At 43.8% G+C, this 25,161-nt stretch overlaps 1 long non-coding RNA gene across 1 annotated transcript; it reads right to left on the bottom strand.

Annotated features, from left to right (window-relative positions):
- Positions 1–294: 294 nt before the first annotated feature.
- Positions 295–16,614, bottom strand: LOC131090689 (uncharacterized). The gene is made up of 2 exons (XR_009115332.1): positions 15,989–16,614; positions 295–7,482 (listed from the first exon to the last, which is right to left on the bottom strand). It is a non-coding gene; the product is annotated as an uncharacterized LOC131090689 (long non-coding RNA).
- Between the last annotated feature and the right edge of the window lie 8,547 nt (positions 16,615–25,161).

The raw sequence follows: 25,161 nt of genomic DNA, 5'->3' as shown, positions 1-25,161 counted from the left end.
ACTGCTGAGACTCCAGGCTGGCAGTGATGAGATTGAAAAGAAGCACAACAGGACAATTAAAAGAGACTTTTGGGCACTAGAACAAGTGGTTGATAGAACAGGGGTGCAGGTAATCTTTTCCTCAGTCCTTTTGAGAAAAATGGTGAAAGGAATAGGAGAGCTCACATTACCAGTAAGTGGCTCAAGGGCTGGTTTCATTGGCAGAATTTAGGATTCTTTGATCATGGGGCAACTTTTACAGCACCTGGCCTACTGGAACCAGACAGGCTCCATCTCTCTGTTAAGGGCAAAACGTTTTTAGCTCATGAACTGGCAGAACTTGTTGGGAGGGCTTTAAACTAGGTCTGAAAGGGGAAGGAGATGCATCTGCGCTGTCTGAATGCAGACCCAAGGGTGGTAAGCCTGAGTTGGGGTGAAATCAGCAGCCCAGCTGAGGTGCATGTATACCAGTGCACATAGCATGGGTAACAAACAAGAAGAGCTGGAGGCCATGGTCCAGCAGCAGAGCTGTGATATAATTGCCATCAGGGAAACGTGATGGGATGGCTCACCTGGCTGGAGTGCTGCACTGGATGGCTACAAGCTCTTCAGGAGAGACAGGAAAGGGAGAAGAGGTGGAGGGGTGGCGCTTTATATTAGGGAGGCTTTTGTTGCCATAGGTATTGAAACTAATGACGATGAAGCTGAAAGCCTATGGGTAAGAATTAGGGGGAAGGCCAACAAGGCTGACATCCTACTTGGAGTCTGTTATCGTCCACCCAACCAGGAAGAAGAGGTGGACAACTTATTCTATAAACAGCTAGAATTTCAGGTTCATCAGCCCTTGTTCTTGTAGGAGACTTCAATTTGCCAGAGATCTGCTGGGAACTTAATACAGCTGAAAAAAGGCAGTCCAGGAAATTTTTAGAGTGTGTGGAGGACAACTTTTTGTTGCAGCCAGTGGATGAGCCCACCGGAGAGGGACTGTGTTAGATGTGCTGTTTGCAAATAGAGGTGGGCTGGTGGGAGATGTGGTTAGAGGTCGCTTGGGGCACTGTGATCATGAAATTATAGAATTCTTGATATTTGGTGAAATGAGGAGGAACACCAATAATATTTTTACATTGGACTTCCGGAGGGCAGACTTTGGCCTACTTAGGAGACTTATTCAGAGAGTTCCTTGGGAAGCACCCTTAAAAAAAAAGGACTTCATGAAAGGTGGGTGTGCTTCGAAACAGAGATCTTGAGGGCACAGGAACCGACTGTCCCTGTGTGCCGAAAGATGAGTTGATGAGGCAAATGTCCAGCCTGAATGGGCAAGGAGGTTTTGGAGGAGCTTAGGAATAAAAAGAAGATGTATCATCTTTGGTAGGAGGGTCAGGTGTCTCAGGAAGTATTTAAGGGGCTTGCTAGAGCATGTGGGAAAAAAAAATTAGGGAGGCCAAAGGTCAGTTTGAACTTAAAATGGCAACTTCTGTAAAGGATAATAAAATATGTTTTTGCAAATATATCCATTGTAAAAGAAAGGGTAAGACCAAGCTTTATTCTTTATTAGATCTGAAAGGGAACTTAATAACTGCAGACTAAGAGAAGGCAGAAGTGTTTACCACCTTCTTTGCCTCAGTTTTTAGTGAGAAGACGACTTGCCTTCAGGACAGCTGTCCTCTTAGATTGGTTGATGACATCAGGGGGCAGAATGGTCCCCCCATTATCTAAGAGGAGGCAGTCAGAGAACTGCTGAGCAGCTTGTATATTCATAAATACATGGGACCAAATAGGATCCACCCCAGGGTGATGAGGGAGCTGGCAGATGAGCTTATGAACTCGCTCTCCACCATTTACCAGCAGTCCTGGCTCACGAGTGAGGTTCCAGATGACGGGAAGCTGGCCAATGTGACACCCATTCACAACAAGGGTGGGAAGGAGGATCCAAGTAATTACAGACCACTCAGCCTGACCTCAGTACCCTGTAAGGTAATTGAACAGTTTATACTGAGTGTCATCATGCAGCACTTGCAGGACTACCAGGGTATCAGACCCAGCCAGCAGTGGTTTAGGAGGGGTAGGTCATGTTTGACCAACCTGGTCTCCTTTTGTGATCAGGTGACCCTCCTGGTGGATGCAGGAAAGGCTGTAGATGTTGATGTGTATCTGGACTTCACCAAGGCCTTTGACACTCCTGGAAAAGCTGCAGCCCAGGGCTGGGACAGGAGCACTCTGTGCTGGGCTCAGAACTGGCTGCATGGCCCAGAGAGTGGCAGTGAGCAGTGCTGTATCCAGCTGGCAGCCAGGCACCAGGGGTGTCCCTCAGGGCTCTGTTCTGGGGCGAGCTCTGTTCAATATTTTTATTGATGACATGGATGAGGGTATTCAGTCTCTCATTAGTAAATTTGCAGACAACTCCAAGCTGGGAGCGTCCATCTGTTGGAGGGTAGGAGGGCTCTGCAGGGAGACCTGGAACGGTTGGACGGATGGGCAGAGTCCAATAGGATAAAGTTAACAAATCCAAGTGCCCAGTTCTGCATTTTGGCCACAATAACCCCCTGCAACGTTATAGGCTGGGGACAGTGTGGCTGGACAGTGCTCAGACCAAAGGGACCTGGGGTTACTGGTTGACAGCCAGCTGAACGTGAGCCAGCAGTGTGCCCTGGTGGCCAAGAAGGCCCATGGCTCCTGGCCTGGATCAGGAGTGGTGTGGCCAGCAAGAGCAGGGAGGGCATTCTGCCCCTGCACTGGGCACTGGTGAGGACCCACCTTGAGTATTGCGTCCAGTTCTGGGCCCTCAGTTTAGGAAGGACTTTGAGACACTTGAGCACGCCCAGAGGAGGGCAACAAGGCTGCTGAGGGGTTTGGAATAGAAACCCTGTGAAGAATGACTGAGGGAGCTGGGGTTGTTTAGTCTGGAGTAAAGGAGACTTGAGGGTGACCTTATCACTCTCTACAACTTCCTGAAATGTGGTTGTAGCCAGGTGGGGGTAGGTCTCTTTCTCCAGGCAACAACTAACAGAACCAGAGGACACAGTCTTAAGCTGCACCAGGGGAAATATAGGTTGGACATTAGGAAAAAGTTTTTTACTGAAGAGTGATAAAGTACTGGAATGGCCTGCCCAGGGAGGTGGTGGAGTCACCATCCATGCATGTGTTTAAAAAAACGCCTGGATGTGGCACTCGGTGCCATGGTTTAGTTGAGGTGTTAGAGCATGGGTTGGTCTTGATGATCTTGAAGGTCTCTTCCAACCTAGTCATTCTGTGAATTCTGGGAATTCAACCCCAAGTTCTGCTTTCACTCAAGCTTGTAATTTAAGTTTCAGGGCCTGGATCACAGATGCAGTCTGTCAAAGTATTCTCACCATCTTCTGGTTTATCAGGTAGATAAACCAGAAGATGGTGAGAATACATTTTGCAACTTCACAGTAAAGGAACATCTTATTTTGCTGCAGAAAGGGCTGTGGGATTCAGCAGTCTTAAAGGGGAACAAAATTAACAATGATGGACAACTGGCTCTGCTTTTTATTTGGATCTCACTGAACCTAGGCTCACTCAGATACTGAAACATCACCATCCACATTGCTGGAAAACAAAGGGAAAAGTCCAGGAAGGAAATCAGAGTCCAGACATGTTATCTAAGTCTAAGTAGGATGTTTATTTATATAACTGAAAGTGTTGAAACTTGTAGTGCAATGACAACCCCAAGCTTCTTTGTCTCTACTTTGAAATAAACCAACTTCCTCAAAACATTTGTGCTTTGCTATCATATGCCTGTTCTACAGTCCCCAGATCATGTAATGCACACTTCACACTACCGAGGTGGCACCTCCTTGGACTTCCACAGAAAAGTTACTTCTTCGCTTTGTAACTTGTGTGATATAAAGAATTCACTCCAAGCATCTTCATTTCAGTGTTTCCATCTACAGGATTTTTAAAGTCACATTAATATGACTCATTAATCTCACCCCAATTCCATTAATTAATGATTAATTCTCATTTAACCCACATAAATAAGCCAAGTGCAGTGTTCTTGAACTATAACAATGGCTTCAAGCAGGAGTTCATCACAGAAAGAAATTTTGCTAATAGAAAAATGTGATTAAAAAGAAAGGTATGGTCAGAAAGGTATGGTCACTGAAACATAAAAAAAATATACTGGCACTTTATGAAGACAACAGGAACTACCTCAGGCATCCAACCAACAGTCTTTGGTCACATCCATTTGAAAGGCAGCTTGATAAAAGACACCTATCCAGGAGCACATGATAAGTGTCATTACAGCAAACACAGGTGCAACACTTCTATCACCAAGGTCAGCACTAGAGCAGCTCAGTTCAGAGGCCTACTCTCATAGTGAGCAGCAGATGGGCTGTGTCAAGCAACTATGTGCAGTGTGATGTATCACAAAGTGTCGCTGTTGCAAGGTGGAAAACAAACAAGGTCAATCTTTCTGTGACAAAAACTTCCAGCACTTGGAGGTTTTTCTGTATTTACATTTCTTTCAATAGAAATCTTTGAAAGATCAAAGTCTCAGCGCAAATAGGTGAAAGAAGTGGTGTGACTGGTGCAATCTCAAGGCACCGAGCATCCACAGTGTGCAAGAGAGAGTGTGGCTGCAAGCAGCTCTCCTTCACCCCAAAGCTACAGGTAGCCAGGGCTAGCTGAATCTACATCACCTTGATTTCTGGCAGTTTCAGGGGTGGCCATCCCAGCCATTCATATAATGACACTAGCTGCTTGGGCACTTCAGCCAGAACTATCTGGGAAAGTGCTTCCTGGGAAGCCTGAAAGGAGAATGGGGAGAATAAATCAAAAATACCACAAAGAACAGATTTGGTAGCCTAGTGAAACACTCTCTTAGAGAATTCAGAACACCTCCCCTGCTCATTCTGTTTTAAGAATTGCTTGCTACAGCTTTAGGAGCATTTCCAGTCCGTCTCAGTGAACACTGCTGATGAAAAACCACTTGTTCTCACTTCAACCTCAGACTCACATAGCCCTTATGTGGCCCCAGTCTGAGTGAAAACTGCCCTAGCCACTAGCAAGGTCTCTCATTTTGGGTTTTCATTTGAATCACTCAAGCAAATAGACTATGCAAAATGCATGAACACCAATGCCAACAGTGGAAGTCAGGGAGCTGGTGTGTGACAGAACTGCTTTCGACAGCAGCAGACTGACCTCAACTTCAATCACTCATGGGCCTCAGCATCAGAGACTGACAGTATGATCTCAGTTCTCTGCTAAATGTTCATATCCCAGGACAGAGAACATCCCCTTTAAGCCTGCAATAGCCAAGAGATAGTATGCAAAATCAATTATACAATGAAGGCTCTCAAGAATGGCAAGACAGCAAGATACAGCTTTGAACACAGAAGCCAACATCTCAACTCTCACTGGGAACAAGCTGCACAGGCATGTCCTCTGAGCATGCAGCTTGCTGCCTTGTCAAGACCGTGGTCATTTTTAGGATGCATACATCCTGGCAATGGGACTCTTCTGAATTAAAAAAAAAACAACATATATTTTTGAACTGTTGGAAAGGCACAAACTGGACAATGTCTTGTGCAGCTGGCTCTTTAACAATGGCTTGCCTAGTTTGGTCTAGATGAGTGATCTCTCCATCTGTGATGATCAGCAAGATAAAAGTATTGCTGAAAAACATGAGAAAGCATACAGTTAGGTATTTCAACATCAGAGCTCAGTTCTGTTAGGTATTTCAACATCAGAGCTCACATAACTGAAGGCAGATAGAGCACTCCCATATGCTAAGAAAGAAATGAAATGTTGCTGTGCATGAGACAAAACCAGAACATTAAAGAAACTTATGTTCATTCACATTTTTCCTATGCCTAATGACTTTCACTGTGCACTTCCAATTTTCTCTGTACTAGAAAAAAGAGAAAGTATTAAGTTCAATTTATAAAGAACAGTTACATCAATAGGCAAAAAGTACTAGAGACAAAAAGTACTAGTAAATAAACACAGCTGCATATGAAATTCAGTGATAGGTGCTGTTTTACTGACTGGCGTTCAGAAAAGCTAGAGATATTTAATATCCCTGCAGTATAACTCAAAAAGCCTTGGTTCTTTTTTTATCGATAATTTAATTCGGGTGTGTCTAATTAGAAGCATTAGAAGTATTAGATATCCAAAACACAGCAGTGATAAAAACCATGAGAGGTTCTAGAGGTAACATGAAGGGAACAAGAGCTTTTCCAGAAAGAAATGAGTACCTCAAACCAATGTGTTAGTGTGGTAAAGTGTTTAAAATTTCTATAATTTTCCAGAAGCTGAAGTTTAGTACCTGGTTTTGAAATGAGCAACTGCTGTTTTATAGCAGCTATTTACAGACTTAAAAGGAGGCAAACACAATGAAAAAGAGAAAACTGAATTTCCAATTCCAAAGCACAGTTAATACAAATTGCTGTACCCAAATGCTGATTCTTTATTTAAATAGTTAGGTTTAAATCTGAAAGAAAAAGTAGAGATATTTAACACATTACAAGAATGAGGAATATTTCCCCAAAGTGCTGGGAAAGTTAAAAAATACCCTCAGAAATGCAAGAAATGGATCTCCTTAGCCCAAGTGGCTCACAGCATGGGAAATACATTTGATATACATACAAATATTAAGGAGCACCAAAATGCTGACAGAGCTTGGTGATAAAACAAGTAGCACAGTAATATGTCAAAATTTTCTGATTGGTCTGTCAGAATGAAATCAGCTAAAATCATCAGTACATCCAAGTCCTTCATTCTTAAGCAAAACTAATTAAGTTTTAAAGAAATGAAGTAAAATTTTAACAGCAAACATGGCCACACCAGCACACAAATGAGCCCATGACCATAGAGAAGCACACATGCTCTGCAATCAGCACAGTGATTGAACAGTTCTCAGACTCCATGCCACTATGGTGGGACAGACAGTCAAGCCCTCTGGTAGCTGCTTAGAGGTTTTTTCTCAACATTCTTGAGAGCAAAATTGTTCAGCACAAAACTCTATTCTATGTGCATGCCCTACAGGTAACAGAGCTTGGTAAGAGAGATTAGAGCAAGGCAACTGCTGCCTCAGTCCAACTGGCTGAACAGCCAACACAGCACCCCTGTACAACGCAACAGTAAGAACAGTGCCAGCAAACTGGGAGAGAAATAAATATCACTTGAGCAATGAAACTAATGTGTCTACCCAGTATAGGTTCATATGAGTATGTACCAAGAGAGAGCATCGACATGCTCTCTGTAGGCTGACAATAGAAGACCAAACTTGGAATTCAAAGGAAGGAAGTTAACATCAATTTACTATTCCATTCTATTCAACCATCAACATGGAAAACAGAAACATCAACCCAAAGCATATCCACAATAAAGACCTTGCACTTACTGCAGCAGTTCCTTGTTGCAGCAAGTGTGCTGCAATCCTTGCCACGTGGTTTATAATAGGAGAGAAGTTGGTTGGCCTGTAGAGCTGGATCTGCAGCAGAATTTGGTGGTAGGCATCCGTTATTCCTTGGATCCCTACAACACAAGGACGGAAAGCTGCACAAGAGCCCACAATTCCTCCAGTCATTATTTTATAAGCATTACTAAACAGCATAGCCAGAAGACAACTGACACAGCTGTGAACTCCTGAAGGGAAAATAAAGCAGCAGCGTAACTGGAAATATAGGAAGCATAGAGATGAAAATAGTGGACAGTTGCAGAGATAGGATTTGCACATTTCTTCCCCATTCTACAGTTCTTCACATTAGTTTTTGTGCCTTTAACATCAGAAAGTTCAGGATTTTAGCTTTTGAGCTGGCAGGGCTGATTGAGAAGGCTTCAAACTAGGTTTGAAGGGGAAGGCAATAAGACCAGACTTGGCAGACATGAGCCTAGGACTGACATGCCAGCATCGGGGGGTGAAATCAAAAGCCCAGCTAAAGTGCATCTATACCCTGCTGACTTTGAAGTGTGTAAGTATCACTGGAACACACCTGCACACTTACAGAGACAAGCCAGGGTTTCCTATGGTAATAAAACCAAAAGGGAAACAGCAGAAAATTATCTCAAAGGAATGATGAATATTCCTCCAGGAAGGCGATACAGCCCAGCTGAGTGCTTTACACCAACACAAAGAGCACAAGCAACAGACAGGAGGACCTGGAAGCCATTGGTGCTCCTAGAAAGCTACAACTTTGTGCCCTTATTGAAACTTGGTGGGACATCCATGGGAACCCTGTCACTAGAGTATACAGCTATTGATGGCTACAGGCTGTCAGGAAGGAACAGGAGAGTAAGAAGAGGTGGAAGGCCTGCCCTCTATACCAAGAGGTGGACTGAGTGTGAAGAGCAGCTATGTGGGTAAAAATCAGATAGAAAGCCTGTGGGTAAAAATTAGTGACCAAGGCAACAAAGGGAACTTCATGGTTGGGGTCCACCACAGACTGCCGGATCAAGGGGAGCCTGTTGATGAAACCTTTCTGCTCCAGCTACAGGAGGCTCTTGTCCTGCTGGGGGACTTGAACTGTCCTGGTGTCTGCTGGGAAAGTAGCACAGTGAGCTGTAGGCAATCCAGGAGACTCCAGGAATGCATGGAAGAAGATAACTTCTTGACCCCCATAATCAACAGCCCTGCCAGAGAGGATGCATTACTGGATCTGCTGGTTACCAACGCAAGGCAGCAAATTGGGAACATCAAGATCAGAGGCAACCTGCACTGACTGCATTGATGAAATTGGCAGTCCTGACAAATATGGGTCAGGTAAAATTAGGCTCCTGAAGGTTAGGAAAGCAGACTTCCAGCTCTTCAGAGAGACAAGCAGGGGGATCCTCTAGGATACTGCCCTCGGGGACAAGGGAGAAGAACAGACCTTGGCAGACTTTTAAGGAAGCTTTCCATAGAACACAAAAGCTAGCAATCCCAGGAGCAAGAAATCAGGCAAGGAAGGCAAGACACCACTATAGCTGAGTAGGGAACTGCTGGTCAAACTAAAGGGAAAGAAACAAATGCATAGACAGTTGAAGCTAAGACAGGTCACCCATGAAGAGTATAAAGTTCAGTTGTGTAGGGGTGGCCAAGGTGGAGCTGGAACTGAACCTGACAAAGTAGGCAAAGGGTAAAAGGAAGAGCTTCTATAGGCCCATTAATCAGAAAAGAAAAGTCAAAGGTGTTAGACCCTGATCAACAATGCCGGAAAACTGGTAACAACAGATGAGGAGGCTGAGGTACCCAATAGCTTTTTTGCCTCAGCCTTCAATGGCAAACTCTCTTTCCACACCTCTTGAGTGGATGGACAGCAGGCTGAGGACTGGAGGAGCTAAGTCCCTCCCACTGTAAGTAAAGATCAGGTGTGTGATCACCTGAGGTATCTGAATGTACTTAAGTCTGTGGGACCCATAGATGGCTTCACCAAGGGCAAGTCCTCCCTGACCAACCCAGTGGCCTTGCACAACGGCATCGCTCAGTAGACAAGGGAGGGGACAGAGATGTCATTTATGTGGACTTCTGTAAAGGCTTTGACACAGATCCCCACAACATCCTTCTCTCTAAATTGGAGAGAGATGAAGTTGATGAGTGGACTGTTAGATGGGTAACAAAGTGGTTGGACAGTCACATCCAGAGAGTAGTGGTCAATGGCTCAGAGACCCAATGGACGTTAGTGACAAGTGGGGTCCCTCAGGGGTCCATACTGGGACCAGTGTTGGTTAATATCTTCATTAGTACATGAAGGGAACAAGTGTACCCTCAGCCGGTTTGCAGATGACACACCTGAAGGACAGGGCCATCCAGAGATACCTGGACAAGCCTGAGAAGTGGCCCACAGGAATCTCTGAGGTTTAACAAGGCCAGATGCTGGTGCTGCATCTGAGCCAGGTATCAGTCCCAGTATTGATCCAGACCGGGGCAGGAACAGATCGAGAGCAGCCCTGATGAGAAGGGTTTGGAGGTGCTGCTGGATGAGAGGCTGCACACGCCCGGCCGTGTGTGCTGGCACCCAGAAACCAACCATGTCCTGGCTGCATCAAAAGAAGTGTGGGCAGCAGGTCAAGGGAGGGGATTCTGCCCCTCCAGACCCCTCAGCTGAGGCCCCACCTGCAGTGCTGCACCCAGCTCTGGAGTCCTCAGTGCCAGACAGACATGAACCCGGTGGAACCAGTCCAGAGGAGGCCGCCAGGTTAATCAGGGGGATGGAGCACCTCTCTTAGGAGGAAAGGCTGAGAGAATTGGGTTTGTTCAGCCTGGAAAACAGGAGGCTTAGGGGTGACATAATTGCAGCCTTCCAGTTCCTAAGGGGGGCTTACAAGAAAGATGGACAGGGACTTTTTACAAGAGCATGTAGTGACAGGAAAAAGAGGAATGGATTCAAATGGAGAGTAGGTTTAGATTAGATACTTCTTTGCTGTGAGGGTGGTGAGGCACTGGAACAAGTTGCCCAGGGTAGTTGTGGCTGCCCCTTGCTTGGAAGTGTTCAAAGCCAGGTTGGATAGAACTCTGAGCAGCCCTGGTCTAGCAAAAGGTCTCCCTGCCCATGGCAGGGGTCTGAAACTAGATGATCTTTAATGTCCTTTCCAATTCAAACCATTCTCTGCTTCTATGAAATTGCAGGAAAAATAACCTAGCAAAGATATGCTGAAGACTATGTTTACTCCTCCTTTCTACCTTGTCAATTTACCTTGTTTAATTGGTTATGTCCTAATTAGACAAGGTCAGAAGCTCTTGGGAACACTATCTTTTCATTTTCTTTGTGCAGAAGTGAGAAAACAATCCCTGATTGAAAATTCAACCATTTCTGTAACAGAAATCTCTAAGGGGTTTTCTAATGCAAAAAGCTTTTTTCAGTTTAACCAAACAATTTTTTTTTTTAAGTCCTATTTTAGATGGTACTTACTCTTCTATGGATCCATCTAAATTGGCCTATTCCTGGCTTGTATCAATGCAGCTTCATTTGTCACTGTTTACATTGTCCATCATCAGGTTTTAGCATGGTACTGCTCAAAACTGCTGCACAAAGACCCTAAAAGATCACAGACCCAGATCCCAGTGAGGCAGACAAGGCTGAACTGAGAAGAAATGCTTGGATTTTAGCACTGGATTTCTACTTCAACTTTCTGTTGGCCTAAGACCAGAGGAAAAAAAAAAAGTGAAAAATGCTTGTTCAAGAACAATTCTGTGTGACAGCATGCTGAGAGATCTCAGCCCTTAAAGGTCATGATCTAGCATTGGGAGCTGCCCTTAAATACAGCAGTGTGCTGGGGTGACCCTGGCTGGATATGAGATGCCCATCAAAGCCATTTATCACCCCACTCTTCAGCTGGACAAGAGAGAGAAAATACAATAAGGCTCATGACGAGGCGAAGGGAGACGACCCATCCTTTGATCAGCATCGAACTCCAATTTATTGATCCAACATGCACATTTTATAACCATGTTAATTAAGTTCATACATATTGCAAAACCCGAGCTCATCATTGGCTACAGATTACACACCAACCCTTCCTTTTGTTTTCAATACCTGTGGTTTGTTATTGAGACCAAGACTTGTTTTTCTCATCCTGTTGTGAACGGTTCTCAAGGCCTCCATGTTTGTCACTCTGCTTTCCCATAACTATCCAAGGCCAAGGTATTTACTTGTTATTAAAAAACAAGCCTGAGAACTCTGCTGTTTACAGGAACGTGCTTGAGAATTTGCTGCTTACAGCTGCCTTTTACTTTTCAATCAGCTGTATATGATTATGGCATGTCTGAACAAAACTCTATAAGCCATGTCTGAGCAAAATTCTCCAACAAATTCCCCCTTTTTTCTTTTTTGCACAAGGAGGTTAGTCTGCCAGGGTTTCTCTATCATTCTACTGACCATATCTTGAATACAATTAAAAACACAAGGTAAAATAAGCAAAAGCATTTAAAAGCACACCCAGTATCTCTATAAGGTTCCCCAGCCATGGTCCGAGCAATGGCTTTTACCCCAAAGGGTTAAAACCACCCCCAACTGAGCCATAATGTCCTGCCTTATCAGGCATTGCGCGGTAGGTGGTGATTGGACTAAGAAAAGAAGGCTGTTAGCTGTTTTCATTCATGCGAACCCGGAGAGGAGGCGAACAGCTAGGGCTAATAATGCTGGAATCGACCCCAGTGTCCAACAAGCCTGAAAATGATCCTTTCTGTCCTTGAAATTCCACTTCCACCCTTTTCTTGGGTCTCTCGGAAAGGTTCAAAGTCAGTAAGGTAAGTCCTCCGGTGGATTCAAAACCATTTTCCCCCCTCTCTTGTCCTTTCATAGTCTGTAATCCCTTAGTCATTTGGCTCAAGTGGCACCAGCTGAGCAATTCTCAGTCCTTTGTTAATTTGGAGTGGTGGGAAAGGAGTATGCACCATAACATATAGTTCACACCAATGACACCAAGCAAAACAAATAGTCCCAACACAGATGATCTTCCGAACAGCAGAGCACCCAGCTTGACCCTGTATAACACAGGTCCATGAGTCCCTGTCGGAATTTTCCGTGGATGCGAGGTTATCAGCATAGTTTCTACGGCGGCTGGTGGTTCCAAGCCGAAGCTCCCTGTGGTGTCGGGTTGGAGACAGGAGAGGGTGCTGATGCTGCAGCGACGACTTCTGTTGGTACGTGGTCACTGCGGTTCTGGCACCAACTAGACGTTGGAGGCAGTGTTACTGATGCTTGAAGTGGTGCAAGAGCAGCTAACACCTGATTCTGAGAGGTCTTTGCCTGTTCTTGTAAGCTTAGCCCTAATTGCTTGATTGCATCTACTTCAAAGGCTTCTGCTCCTGTTGGCACCAAAGCCATCCTCTCTAATGCCTCCTCTACAGTCCAATTGGCACCCAGAGTATTAAGCACTCTCCTAGTAGCGGAATTACAATTTTGGAGAGCACACTCCTTGAGTAATGCTTCCCTAAGATATTCTGGCACCCCAGCCCTTTCAATTGCGGCAGCAGCCTTATCAATAAATGACCCAAATGACTCTTCTGCCCCTTGCTTAATTCCCATATACACGGGTATCCCTCCTGGCTCTTTTACCCTCTCTATAGCAAGCCTGACCAACCTCACAGCCTCCCGGCACTTCTCCTGGCCCAATAGAGCTTGTGCCTCAGTACGAAGAAAAGGTCCCAGGCCCACAAGCTCATTAACAGTTATGCCATGGAGAGGGTCTCCAGGCTGCCTCTGGACCGCCACACACTCATTAAAAAGCCCTTGCCAATGAGCATTAAATAACAACTGCTGATGTTGAGTAAAGATCAATTTAGCTAATCCACGACAATCGTTAACGAGAAGGAGGCTAGTATCAAAAATATAATCTAACATCTGTTTGGCTGGCTCACTTTTAACTCCAAACTAACTAACAGTAGATCGCAGTTGAGACAGCAATTTCCAATCAAGAGCTGTAATACTAGCCTGCATGCCCCCTCCCTCCTACGGATGGAATACAACAGGGCAAGCCAGCTCGGTAGCAGCGCTGATCATTTCCTTATCACCCTTTTTCATTGCCTCTGTGGCAAGCGCAGCCCACGACAACCTCCGTTCCCTTGCAATAGCCCCCGCTAGGTCGTTTTCCACCCCAGGGATCGGCTCATTGATTTTCGGGAGATGATCGGGAGGTCTCGGCCATGGCTGCTGTTGTTCAGGGGGTGGGGGAGCCTCAGAAGTGCTCTGTGTAGCCTGGCTTGCTGAAGAGGGTGGCGAAGCAGGTAATAAAACCGTCCTCATTGCAGGGGCTAATGGTAATCCCCTGTCCGGATCGTATCCTTTATTACACCCATGAGCGGCGTTAGCCTGCTGGGCAGCCTCTTTCTCAGCCTGAAACTGCAGTAATTCATTGCAAACGACCCACCATAATTTACCTAACTTCTAGGCAGTTTTATCACCCTCTAAAGTAGCCTCCCATAATAAATCACCAAATTTACGCCACTCCGTTAACTCGTGAACTGTATGGGGGTTAAGGAAAACTCCCCTATCATAGCCATAAGATAAAAGCCCTGGTAAATCCTTCTGCAAATCTATCCCCTTAACCTGCCGTTTTTGTAAAAAGGCAGTAAATAAATCATATGCTGCTTGCCTTTTCATACATAAAATCGCCAGCGCTGATTGCAGCCTCTTCAAGGTCCGTGCAGCAAGTATCAGTCGGGCTTGCCTGTATGACACCCGAGGCACGACGCGTCTCAGCTTCTTTTTTATCCCTTTTTTTTTTTTCTTCTTCACGTTTACTGCCGTCCCGGCTGCTCAGGACCTGACCCGTGTCTTCCCTCCTCCGTGGTGCGTTGCCATATCACGATCAGGTGTCACCATTTGACGAGGCGAAGGGAGACGACCCATCCTTTGATCAGCATCGAACTCCAATTTATTGATCCAACATGCACATTTTATAACCGTGTTAATTAAGTTCATACATATTGCAAAACCCGAGCTCATCATTGGCTACAGATTACACACCAACCCTTCCTTTTGTTTTCAATACCTGTGGTTTGTTATTGAGACCAAGACTTGTTTTTCTCATCCTGTTGTGAATGGTTCTCAAGGCCTCGTTTGTCACTCTGCTTTCCCATAACTATCCAAGGCCAAGGTATTTACTTGTTATTAAAAAACAAGCCTGAGAACTCTGCTGTTTACAGGAACGTGCTTGAGAATTTGCTGCTTACAGCTGCCTTTTACTTTTCAATCAGCTGTATATGATTATGGCATGTCTGAACAAAAATCTATAAGCCATGTCTGAACAAAATTCTCCAACAGGCTCATGGATCAAGATAAGGACAGGGAGATTGCTCAGCACCCACCGTCATAGGCAAACCAGATTTGACATGGGGAAATCAGATGAATTTGTTGCTAATCAAATCTGAGTAGGATTAAAAAAAGTAAAAACTAAATCTTGAAAACATCTTCCCCTCACCTCCCCTCTTCTGAGGCTCAAATTCACTCCCAAATTCTCTCTCTCCTCCCCCCTCAGTGGGGTACAGCAAACGGGGTCTGTGGTCAGTTCACATATCATCTTTGCTGCTCCTTCTTCAGAGGAAAGTCTCTCCTCACTCCTCCCCTGCTCCAGCAAAGGGTCACTTTCACAGGAAACAATCCTCAATAAACTTCTCCCATATGAGTCCTCACCACAACCTGCAGATCTTAATGAACTGCCTGTGTAGGTCCCTCCACAAGATGCATTCTCTGCTTGAGTGCCTGGAACACTTTCTCCTCCTTCTTATTTACCAGCCTTGGTGTCTCTAGTATTGATCCTCTAATACATTCTCACTCCTTCCCTCTGAGTGCTGTCATACAAGGTTTTTTTCCTCCTTCTTAAATCTGTTATCCCACCATCACTGATGGACTTGGTCTTTGCCAGTGATGAGTCTGTCTTGGAGCTGGCTGGCATCAGCTCCATTAGATACCAGGGAAGACTCTGGCAGCTTGTCAGAGAAACTGCCTCTGTAGCCCCCACTACCAAAACATTGCCATACAAACCAAATATAACCTGAAACCATGGCTATGAAGAAAAGCAAGCTTTTAAGACAAACTTGAAAAGAGAGTGGTCAAACATATCCACATTGCTGGTCTGGAAATCCTGGTTTCTAACAGCCTCAGCAGATGGTGGCTCTGGAATCTTAACAAGCACAGGCAAAGGGCTGAGCTGAATCCACTGGCACCTGTAACCCAGCAGAAGTAACCAATTTGAAGCAACAAAAATTTCAGTACAGACTGACAATCAATTAAATCTAGACCCTTTCACTGAAGGTTATGGAGCTTGCCTGCATCAACACACATCTGCTTTTGTCAGCATCAAGGTGAGAGTAAAGCTATATTTGCCCCATGTCTTGGTGCTGCATTTGATTTCTACCAGTTGTGAAATAAACACAGCACTTCAAACATCTCCCCCACTCAGTGGCATTATTAATAAAAAGGTGTTCTCATCTTGGCAATAAGGGTTGCTGGGGTTGAAGTTCAAAGCAAACTCATGAGATACCTTGGGAAATGGGACATTACAAACAGTTAGGGAATGCAGACATGGACAGAGCAAGGGCCCGGCATGGTGAACGCCCTACCTGCCAGCTAGGAGGAACCCAAGCTCCAAACCCAAATGCAGGAAACAGCTTGTCACTGGAAAGAAAGGGCAACAATAAAAATGAGAAAGAGCAGTGCTGTAATAACTCACTCTTCAGTTTTATTCACCAAAAGTAGCTGGACACCAAGACAGAATTCCTGCCACAAGGAACTGGTACATCATCTAGCCGCCCATGGCCTAGCACCAGGTATCCAATGGTTTCAGACTTGGGCTTGAGAGTTAGATAATTTCTCTCAGTGCAGCACCCCACAGGACTCTCAGGAGATTTCAAAGTAGCAAAAGAAAAGCCAGACCACTCCCAGCCTGGCTACAGGACAAAGCAGACAAACATGACTGCTCCCATTGCTCCCAATGTCCATTCCCATTGAACCAAATAGGGCATTCATGTTTGCAATGCATCATCTGCAGCAAGAGATCAGTGCCCAGCTGAAGCACCAAGGGACTCAGAAGGGACAAGCCAAGCAAATACGGCAAATTATGAAGGGCTGCCATTGCCCTCCCTAGCACTGACAGAAGCAAGAGGAAACAGTAGCAGCTCCTAAAGGGATCTCTCAAGGAAAGGCAGCCCTTCAATCATTAAACGAGTGGAGGGCTAGAACAAGCTGTTCTAGTCACATTTTTGACATGGTGACTAGATCAGTCAAGATCATTACATATGTATCATAATTCTGGACTACACTTCCCACACTCCAGATGGCAATCAAGGTACTCATTTATCCCATCTGGGCTGATGTAGTGAAAAGAATCTGGTGACTTGGGATCTCCACTAGAGGCAGTGAAGTCTACACCCACCTGATCAGGCAACATGATGGCAGCAAGTCACTGATATGTCAGCACAAACAAATAAGAACAAACTATATCCAGAAACAGGGGGTTAGCTCAAGACCACACAGTTCCTTTTCTCCCAGGCACACAGCAACCCTACGCAGGGACATGTACACAAGCCTGCACCCCTTTTCCCACTTGGGTACAGGTATTTCCAACCCATAGCAATCCTTTCCATTGACAGACCAAACCAATTTCTCAAAAGACGTTTAAGAAGCCCTAGCTCCATTAAAGTGCTATTTGATCACAAAAAGCAAAAACACAGTATCCTTTAGTGTTTTGCAGACTTCATCACTGCATATTCATACTGCATTTGCAGTCACTCATGCTGCCAATAAAAGTACTGAACACAACCTCACTGCTTTTGTCCTGTCATCTACCAATACTAGCAGTAGGGAACAACTCACCATAAAGTTAATCTGGCAGCCTCCCATCACATAGTCCAAAAATTAATATTCTGTCTCAATCTAGAGGAACAGATACTGTAACATCTACTCATGTCACTACAATCAGAAAATAAAAAAAAAAAAAAAGATACCCAACAAAAATCTTCCTACCTTCCAGGATTTTATCCTAATAATGCCAGAGTTTTTGTCGTTTTTTTCTTTTGTTTTTTTCTCAGGATGAATGCATTCATATTCCACTTACAGAAAGCAAGCACAGAAGCATGTTCCAAAATATGTGCCTTTACAGGAGAGCAAATCACTGAAACAGACAGTGCCACACATTCCCCAGTTTCAGAGTTACCAAAATACCCAGCATAATTAAGAAATTGAATTTTGAAAGGTCTGTGACTACTTTGGCCACTATCTGATGAGCTAAACAGAGTGCTTTTGCCACCAGCACTAGGCAGAGGAAGCAAAATTCTCAGGGTGGGAAGGCTAAAAAAGCCTGGGCCACAGGTTCCCAGTGGCAGTGCTTACCTGCTTGGATTCATTCATATTGGTTCTGAAGTCACAAGGGCTAGGAAAAAGGCAAGAACCTTCCACCCACTTTTGTATTATGCCCAATCAAGCTGTCTGGCAACTGGAGTAATCCTGGGCTACGTCCTGTGTGCAAATACAGCTGCCTCAATTCAGGTGAATCTCAATCTCCAGGAGAATGAGATGTCAGGTTTTCACTGCAAACAAACCAAAACCAGCACCACCAGCATGTGACTCAACTTACTCTAGTATTGGATGACCAAGACGAGTGCCCCTTGGAAGGACTACAGTTAGCTGTTAGCAGGCAAGGTGACCAGAGTGCTCAGGAGGGGGACCAGCTCCAGCACATAGATTATATGAGACAAGCTGTGTTTCTGGACTCACATGTTACAACATCAAAACGCACTTCTATTTTCACTTGACTCAGCAGAGGCCAAAGCAAGCTGAACTGCTGGGAAAAGTAGCTCAGCGGACAACAGGATCAGCAGATAACTGGCTCAAGGATATTTTTAGAAATAGGAATGGTAACAGAACCCAAAGAAAACAAAGAAATATAATTCCCACACCAGATTTTATTATTTTTAAATGTTGGCTTAATAATACAAAAATACACATTTGGAGGCAATAACTAAAAGGGCATGTCCGAGGTCAATATTAGAAAGGGTTTGAAAGGCTGAAATCTGGACTAAGCAGGGACTGAGGAGGTTCACCAGAGAGGCAGCATCATCTGTCTGCATGTGCCCAGGGTCGTTTCTAAAGCGCCTAACAAGTCATGGGAGCCATCACTGTCACGATCTGCACACTGCACCTGAAAGGAGGAGGAAGCAGGCAATGGGCAGGTGTCCTGCAGTAGGGAGACTGGCCATGGCTCACTGCCCCATCTCCTGTCTGACAGCTCTGCATCAATGCTGGTGAACTCCCCCGTGCCATCAGGACTGGAGATGCTGGCTACACCACTAACTGAAACCCAGGAGCAAAGACACACAGCCACAGTGAATCTCAAGAGAGGAACATGTTCACTTCCTCACCCATTTAAGTATGCATGGTGAAAACTTAAAAAAAAATAATCTTCCCCTGGTTTAAATGGAAGAGATTAAATAAATAAATAAATATTTTAAAGAAACATTAAAACCCCCCAACATTTCACAGGACAAATGTGTAAATGTGAGGTCATTCAGGACAAGATATGCAACTGGGGTAATGGGAACAAGCAATTAAAACTTTATTATTCAAACTGTGCTCCTTTTTTCTGTCAAACAATAGTATCAATTTACAAGGAAATTCCAATTTCCATGTAACAGTAAGTCTGTCTCTTTCTGCATCTTATACCAACCAAATTATAAATACTTTATTAATAAACAGTAATTTTTATGTCAGAATGAAGGCTTCAGAACTAGATAATGCAGAACAGCAATGCATATACAAATAAAAATACATTAATAACCAGTTTACAGGAACATGGTGTCATAGCTCTCCACAAAATCACCAGCGAGGAGCATTTCTAACATGTTCAACTGCAGAACACAAGTAATTCCAGAAGCAGCCAACTAAGGGACAGTTGTAAGCAGCTGCCTCTTCCTCCTCTGAAGCTCACATGCCACACAGATTCAGGAACTCTCTTTCTGAGATCTGCCTTCAGAAATCAAGTTGACGTTACTCCAGTATAAACTACAGTGACAGCTTTCTCCTAAGGACAATGGGACAAGATGAACCCATGGGTAATTTCACACCCTGCTAAGGATGTCAAATTCAATGGCCACATACCTGAATTTGACATAGGGCTCTTTACAGGACTATTCAGATCTAAAGGGTGTCTTCCACTGGTATCAATGGAAAACCCATGCAAACAGCCAGGTGAATTATGGCTTAATGTAGTCACCTAAATGGGAAGCACCATGGCATCTCCAGTGTCTTAATGGCAAAAGATACCACAGAAACTGTTTCCCCTTCTCCTCCCCCATCCTTCCCACCTAACTTCTGCTCTTCTCATCTAAACACTCCACCATGAAGCAATTCCCACCCCTCCTCCCTGGACTTTACTTGGCTTCTCCCAACATTTCTGATGTTTGCACATCACCCAAAAGTGACTGGATCATGCCAGGGAGGCCTTCTCTTGTGCAGAAGCCAGGGTGCAGACTCCCAGTGAAGAGTCTCCTTTATGCCAGTACACCTGGAGAGCTTCAGGAAATCCAGCCATCTCCACATATCTCGTCTCCCCTCCTTCCTGCTCCTACTCCCCTCACAGCCATGCCAAGGACCAGTTCAATTATTAGTTCACAACACGGTATGGTTTAAAACAAACCTCTTCTTACAAGGGCTTTTTTCTAAGACTGGCCAAGATTCACTGCAGGCAGCCCAAAGAGTGGTGTTGCTGCAAACAAAACCCTCCAATACTGCAGGACACTGTATTGACTTATTTATTATTTCTTCGCAAATGAACTCTCCAATACGCATTACAAGCCATGGAATACAGTCAGCAAGAAAAAGGCCCCTTTCATCTACAGGAGGAACTTTCAAAATCCACAGAAAATTATTTTGCCTTTGTGTATACGCCACTAAACCTGAGAATACCAACAAATACAAATTTCTATTTTGCTACTTCTATTTGCTACATTTGTTATTTCTATTTATGTAACTATGGGGTTGAGATGCTGCTCTCACTTATTTTTCATAAGACCGGAACAAAGATTAGGCTGTGTCACAAATATGAGCTGTTCTTAACACAGAACAAGGAGAACATCACTCTGAATCACAATGAAGAAAGAATTGCCATAACCGTACATAACATTTGAGCGAAAGATTTATGTTCACACACATATTCAGCATTTAATCCTCACACAGAGCTGGCAAAGTTGTTGTTTAGGGCATACACCAAAATGGTGTATGCTGCCCAAAGTTTCACCACTAGGTAAATTTTTGGAAGCCTCAAACAAGAGGTTTCGAGGAACAAATTCCAAATTAAAAATAAAACAGTAGTGCAACATTATATACTTCAGTGTTGTTAGTGAAACTCCTGACTATCAGTCTAGACTCCCCTGACTAACTTCCCCAGCATGTTAAGGATATGAACAGCTTAATCCTTTTTCACAGCTACATTGAGAAATTTCAGAGATTATTTGCCCATACATCAAGAATTTTGGCTTAAATGAACTAACAGAAAAAAGCTATCCTTTTGAAGAAGTACATAATTCTGAAGTGAACTCCAAAGCATAGAAAGCTTCTAGAAAACAAACAAAACAAAATAACAACACAATATTTTTGGGCTATAGCAAATACAGCCCCACAAAACAGCATGTGTAGACCATATCATGTCAGTTCTAACCAATGACAATATGCACCTCTTAGTCACCTCCTCTATATGCTTGCTGCACACTTTTGAACAAAGATGACTTCTTTCTGACCTAAGATTGTTGATTCCCCACCAATAACAACTCACAAACACCACTTAGAACACTGCCACCAATCAATAAGCCCAGCACACCTGTTCAAGGTTTGGATTTTTCTTTTTTTTTTTCTTTCTCTCAGGGAATTTTCCTCCCATTTGTTGCCTACGAGGGACAAAAGATGTGGCCAAGATGGGGAGGAGGGGACAAGGGGTGTAGTTGGCTGCAGTCTCAGCTGGGGAGTGAGCTTGGTACCTGGGGGAGATTTTCTCTTGCGAAGTGCAGAGATACCAAGACTAATTTGGTGCTGAACTGCTGCTGCCCAAAAGCTTCACCACTGTGGAGTTTTGTCCTTCACTGCTTCTCCTAACCCTGGGTGAGCCTCTGCTCGTAAGAGCAGCTGTTGAACTGGGTTCTTTTCAGCAACCAACCTCACTGGAAGAGACCCTTATCAAGTGGTTGAGTGCCTCAGGGGAAACCCAGGACCCCTCTCCCCCTCTGGAGGGAGCACCTCTCTGCTGCCTGTGGGAGCCTGGTTGCCACTGCTGGACCCCCATTGCTCCTGCCACAGCTTCGGGTTTTTTGCTACACTTTGTTTGCCACCCGGGGTCTGCTCACCTCTGCTGTTCCAGCCTGCTGTTCTGAGGTTCCTGCCTGGCTGCTTCCCGTGAGTTCGCCAAAGAAGCCCCTTGCGCATCCCTTCCGCCAGCCCGGCCGCCATTGCCGTGCGCAGAGAGGCGGCCGAGCTCGCGCCACAGCGCCCCCTGCAGCCCCGGGGGAATCATCGCCCCGCCCTGCCCGGCCGGGAGCCAGCAGCGCCCCTGCTGGCTGTGCCCGGAACTGCACCGCAGGGGAAGGGGCCTGCAGCCGGGACAAGGCCGGCCCTGGGGCTCTGAGTCTGCTCGTCGGTGCTGCCGCCTTGGGGTTGGTTTGCCACGTTATACACACACACTGTCATGTAGTAAGGAACTGCTATTCCTTTTCAGGTATCTTTGCCTGAAAGCTCTGTCATTTCAAAGTTATAATAATTCAGACGGAAGAGGGTCATAGTCTCCTTTCCATGGGAGGTTCCTGCCTTCTTTGGCAGACACCTGTCTTTTACACCAAGACAACACCTGAACACCTATTTCCAGGTTAATAATCTCAGTAATTATTAGGAACTACCATACTGCACAAAGAACAACATTAGCATGCATGTGTTTTGCTAAATCTTCCATATCAAGCTTTCAGCATGAGATTTCTTCAGAGAGAGGATGAAGAAGTAAAATTCTGCAAATGTAAAGCATTTAGGTGTTAGAAAAGTAGAAAGAAATTACACTCACACAGAACAATCTATGTATTTAAATGCCTTTAAATTATCAATGCATTGCTTAGAAGAAAAATTACCATATTAAGTTGCTATCAGATTTTTCTTTTGTAGAAACATATTAAAATATGCAGTTGTTCTGCTATACCTCCACAAGCCAGGGACACAAAGAATTAAGTATCATATACAAGACCACAGGGGAATGCAATTCTGACTCAAAACTAAATTTCTACTTGAAAAAGATAGAAAAAGAGTTGGGAAAACCTTCCAGTCTCTTGAGTGGATAAATCTGACAGATAACTCAAAGACCTCTCTGTGTTAATATCCCAAGGCACTTAAGTTTGTCCAATATCTGCATGTTTCTCAGTCAACTTAGAAACAGTGCTAGAAAGCCGCAATGAAAAAAACCCAAAAAACCCAACCAACCAAGACACCATCACCAAAGCTCAACTTGAAACCCTGGCCAGAATAGTGAAAAAAAACAGTTACAATTCTTCTTATGACTAATCATTGGAAACTGTGTCACTTCTGCATTTCCTGACTTCTCAATCTGACAACTCATCATATTTTAAAACAGACATATAATCCCTTATCTGCTGCACTACAATTCTAGAAAGGCAATCTAATAACTTAAATATGACTAGACAACCTGATAACTCATAGTTAGCATCAACAGAAAATTGATGCCATGGAACAACAAAGAGAATTTCTAAAGGCTGTACCTTGATAGGTTTATTAAAATCTCCACCACAGAAAGTTTGCAAGGGAACAACTGAACTTCCTCCAGCATGGATTTAAGTTGTTCTTAATGACCTTAAAAATATGACAGCATAATGTCACATGAGGAATACAGCATGCAACTCAAAAGGAATGATGACATGAGGGCTCTTCATGGCAAGTTAAGAATAGCTTCAACCAGTTCAATCCTGGCATGTACCAATGGCCAAGCAACAGCTCTGCAAGAAATAAAAGCTTGATGCTCTCAGTGAAGTTACATTTTACAGCCAAGCTCAACACCAATGAGAAGGAAGAGAGACCCTCTTCTCATTTGCTGTCCGTGGTCAGACTCCTTACTCAGGTAGTTCCATCCAGTCACCAGGCAGCAAATAAACAATTTGCTGCAGCCATAGTGAGCAGAATACCTTTTTATACGATACTTTCTCTACAAAGCTGGTGCAAAGCGTGACCAGGAGTGGGACTCTCTCTCACTTTGAGTAAGAATAAGCAGTCTGATCAACTCAAGGAAAACGCTTTGTGGAAATTCTACCTCTGTTCTGTACACAAGCTGCCATGCTCCAGCATTGCTCTGCTTGTTAAACTCCAGAAATTGATCTGATTTACCCAAGAAATCCTGCACACAAAAACCCAGAAGTAATCAGCCTCCTCTATATTTTACCAAAATGAGTAAAGAATTAACTAAATAGTAGACAATACTTCAAAAGAGAATGAAGTCAAACAAACTGTGCATTAATTTTCTTTCCTTTTTTATTTTCCTTTTAAAAACTGCTGCACTCTGTAAGTCATCAGCATTTATAAGCTCCAATTCCAAGATCTCCTCCTCAAACCACTTTTGTCCCTACAAATCGCATCATTTTGGTAACTGAGAGTTAAGTGACTAAATCCTGTATTGGTCTTAAAATAACATTAAGCAGAACACCTAAATTTCCACCTTTTCTTCTTTAACAAAATTACTGAAATATCAGTTTGCTTGAGACAATTATATAAGTGATTGGTATTCACATACAGAATATTCAAAACCAAAATAATACCTTAAAACCTAAACCTGGCAGTTGAGTTTCTAGTTTGACATTGTGGACTTCAACATGCAATTGTATCTCCAACTTACTCCACTGTAAATAACACAAAATACAGCAAGCCTTTGCTCACAAATGGATCATTGGCTTAGCTTAACGTCTGCAAACACAGAGATTCCTGACCAAAAGGCACAAAATGTAATTACTAGAGAAGTATGCAAGATATTATTTTTAAAATCAATACCTTTTTGTCCAAGTTTTGGGCTTCAATTTCCAGGTACACAACCCTGGTATCCTTAATCTTCTCTGCTGAAATCCCTGCCATGGAAATTTAGGAGGGGAAAAAGTGTAAACAAGAAATCACAGAGTTTTGCTTATATTTTGTCCATAAAAGAAACTGAAATTTCTTTTAAATATCTTTCTCCTGTATATATGTAGCATTTGAAGATATACTGACAAGAAACCAGAAAAGCCAGTTTATCCCAGACAACATATTGAGAGAATTTTTTCAAACAAAAACCTTATCTACTGTAATAGTGCCCTTTCCTGCTGGCTTTTCCTGCTTCAGTTCCAGCAGTTGGGTGAACACTGAGCTGGACACAACCTAAGGTTAGAAGACAGATAATAAAAAAATAATAAAAATATCATGCTAGACAAAGAGGAAAGAATCACTCTTGAAGTGCCTCCTAAGTTAAGCAATTAATTACAAAATACATGTATTTCTAACCTTTGCTTTGATCGACATGATTTTTCTAACCACATTCAATGGTAACACAAACAAACATGTTTAACAGTGTTTTCAAATTTGAATATGTTTCAGCCTTTGACAAAGCATATTTTCACTTCATTTTTCATAGTAAAGCCAACTTTCGCTGCTATTTTGTACATCATTTAACACGTCCACACCTACCTGATCCAGTGCACACTCAATCCCTCCCAGGTAGTCATCATCATTTAAATCA

This window comes from Melospiza georgiana, chromosome 17 (assembly GCF_028018845.1).
Source record: "Melospiza georgiana isolate bMelGeo1 chromosome 17, bMelGeo1.pri, whole genome shotgun sequence".
Lineage (NCBI taxonomy): Eukaryota > Metazoa > Chordata > Aves > Passeriformes > Passerellidae > Melospiza > Melospiza georgiana.
The sequence above is the reverse complement of the archived record's forward strand: the minus strand, read 5'-3'. Positions and strand labels throughout refer to the sequence as shown.